Raw genomic sequence first — 3,047 nt, forward strand, 5'->3', positions numbered from 1 at the left:
TTGATTTAAAGAATTGAGATTTTAGAATTTAATATATTTTAATTTTTATGAATAAAAAAATTAATTATATTATCTCTAATTATTGAATTAGAGTCTTTATTTAAAAATAATTTATAAATTGATAAATAATTAAATAGTATTTTTACAAATATTATTAATGGATTAAAAGTTAGTTTTTGATTTTCAATTACCCCTAACACCCTAATTCTAAATCCCTAATCAGAAAATCCAACTTCCCTTTCCCAGCCGCCATTACCCCTTCCTCTTTCTGAAACACCAACACAGCCTCACCCTCTCTCAATGTAAAAAACACACACGCACACTGAGGGAATCCGAGAGAGAAGGAGCGCGCCGGTAGAGGGAGGAGCTCGCGCCATCCTCGTGAACCGCCGCTGCCTCGCGCCGTGAATCCCGTCGCCCCTACTGCAGCTGTCCGCGCCGTCGTCCTTGTCACGAAGCCAGCGCCGCCGAGCCAAGCGCCTCGAATCACTGCGGCTGTGCCGTCACGGATGAGAAGAAAGGCGACAGAGGGAGAGAGAGAGTCCGCGGTGGAGAAAGGGAAAGCGCGCTCGCGAGGGATGTCGAAGCTGCGCTCCGCCGCTGTGCTGCGCGAGGTCGCCGCCGTCGCCTCGAGGTTGCCATCGTCATCCTCGGCGGGTGCCCTTGTTGCCGCTGGTGGAGTCGAATCTGCCGCTGGTCTGAGCTAAGAAGAAACGCATGGAGAGGTGGTGAACGAAGCCATCGCAGGAACCGCCGTCTAGAAAGGGTTCAGGTCGCCATTGATGGGGCTAGCCGGAACTGTTCCGAGGTTTTTGCCGTTGATTCTGATTTTGTTCTGTTTCGGTTGCAGCTGGTGCTGCCTCTAGTCGCCGGAAAACCACCACTACTCCTTCTACCCCGCCCCTGTTTCATTAGGGTTTGCTGCTTTTCATGGTGAGACTGAACTTGTTTTGCCTCCTTAACCATGTCAGTTGGTTTTAGTTTCACCTAATATCCATTTCATGTTAATTTTAATTTGTCAGAATAAACTGTTACTGTTAGGTGTTGATGTTGCTGCTGTTACTACTGCTGGTTCTAATGCCATTGCTGCTGTTGCTGTTAATATAGAATAAGTGGGTTTGTCGCCTTTTCCTTCTTGGTAAGCGTTTTTACTTCCAAAACTTTTGAAATCAATATTCCAATATAAGTTATTAGAGGCTCTGAGCTGTTAGTATTGTAGGATTGAGTTCCGATGATTTTATATTAAAGTTAAGGTTGTTGTTGGACCATCAGAGTTTCTGGCCGCTGTCGGAGCTGCCGCCGGATCAGCTCGGGATTGCGGCTGTTCCATTTTGCTCTTACTGTGGGTATATCTTATTGCGAACCCTTGCCGTTAGTTTTCTATTATGTGTTATTAAGGTTTTCACGATATTTATGTTTTAGGATTGAGTTGTCGGGATTGCCTGTTGCAATTAAAACCGTTTCTGCTATTGCGGAAGTGAGCAGACATGCAATTGAAGCTGTAGTTTATTTCGGGCGGAGAGGAACGATTTTTGTGATGCCTTTAGTTTATGGGTTCAACTTTTGAGGTAGGGATTTTTCTTAAAATCTATTTTATATTACAGAGTTGTGATAAATAGATATCGATGCAAAGAGATTTACTTCTGTGATTATATTTATCTTATGGATGTGATGGTTTGTTGGACTGAATTATTGGGTGCTTGATTGCGTGAGTGGTGTGCGGTTGTGGATAAAAACCGGTTTGAAATGTCATTTACTTTATTATTAAGAAAGGTGGATTTTCTTGGTTTTAGAGTTTAGCCGTGGCTTGCCACCACGTGTACCAGGTTGAAAACTCGATACTCTGTTGACCCTACGACGTAAGTGTGTGACCGGGCACTGTATAAATTCCCGGGAATTTTACCCCCATTGAGTATTATTGATTATTTGAGAAAAAGCTATGCATAGACTCTTGGGGATGCACGTCGGGGGACAGTCTAAGTACAATTCAGACTTGTCGGGTTGGCTGGATAACCGACAGATGAGCCTCATCAGCCATAGGACAGGCATGCATCAACTGCATTTGTATGCTTTGCTTGGGTTTGAACTTGTTTTGGTTTGCCTAATTGCTAAATTGTTCTTAACTGCTACTTGAATTATTTGCTGTAACTGCTATCTACTTGTGCTTTCCTTGTCTGTCTTGCTTGTGTTTGTCCTGGCGTGCTACATTTGAGAATGAACTTTGATGCTGAATTAATGATTGTGTTGTTTGATTGCGTGGTTGATTTATGATTGAGATTTTCTTATAAGAAAAGAAAGATTTTGGATTTCTGAAAATATTAAACATTGTTTCTTTGAAAAGGTTTTGAACGATTAGCTATTGGATTTTATAAAAAGATTCATAAGGCAATGATAATCACTGAATTTGAAAACAGTTTTCTTATTGAATATCTTCTTATGACAACTTTGAAACTCCGTGGTGAAACCGTGTGGTTAGGTTCTCACCCCCCTACAGCTTTACCTTTTCAGGAACCAGATGAAGAGGCATTAAGAAGAGTTATACTGCATTTGGTTTATATGCTATTGTGTTAATTAGATTATTTTCTTCCCTCGTCTTTGTTATTACAAATTTGTAAGAGGGATAGGAGTTGTATGTTTTATATGTATATTATATTATGAAATATTATGTAAGGAGTCTTGTATATGAGTCTATGTCTGCTTGTATTTTCTTAAGATAAAGTATTTATTTCCGGTTTTTCAAAGAAATCAGCGATACAATGTCGAGTCACAGGCTCCTATTTTAATATTTAGTATGTAAAGTAGTCGTAATACTTCTTGCTATCAGAGTAGCGCAGCTGGAAACGTGACTTCTGATAGTGAGAGTGTTACAATTATTGAACTAATTTATTTTAAAAATTTCTAATGGTTATAATTATATCGCATATTTATCAATAGGATATTCTCAAGATGAATATAATAATAACGTTTTTTTGACGTGCGACTGTCATAGTAATTAACAATATATATATATTTCTAGATTATTAATGTCCTTTTAATAATCTTATAAC

The 3,047-nt window shown here is 39.6% G+C and overlaps 2 long non-coding RNA genes across 3 annotated transcripts in view; one reads left to right on the top strand and one right to left on the bottom strand.

The window, feature by feature from the left end:
- The window catches only part of LOC110268737, a 23,015-nt gene continuing 20,287 nt past the window's right edge, over window positions 320–3,047 (bottom strand). Inside the window, exon 3 of the long non-coding RNA XR_002357154.1 lies at window positions 320–420. This is a non-coding gene — a long non-coding RNA (uncharacterized LOC110268737). The remainder of the gene's footprint in view (window positions 421–3,047) is intronic.
- Window positions 940–1,514, top strand: LOC110268736. Of its 2 annotated transcripts, none has more exons than XR_002357153.1 (3): window positions 940–1,112; window positions 1,249–1,342; window positions 1,423–1,514. It is a non-coding gene; the product is annotated as an uncharacterized LOC110268736 (long non-coding RNA). The 2 variants fall into 2 exon arrangements; XR_002357152.1 differs by having other exon boundaries at window positions 1,254–1,342.

Source organism: Arachis ipaensis, chromosome B02 (genome assembly GCF_000816755.2).
Source record: "Arachis ipaensis cultivar K30076 chromosome B02, Araip1.1, whole genome shotgun sequence".
NCBI lineage: Eukaryota > Viridiplantae > Streptophyta > Magnoliopsida > Fabales > Fabaceae > Arachis > Arachis ipaensis.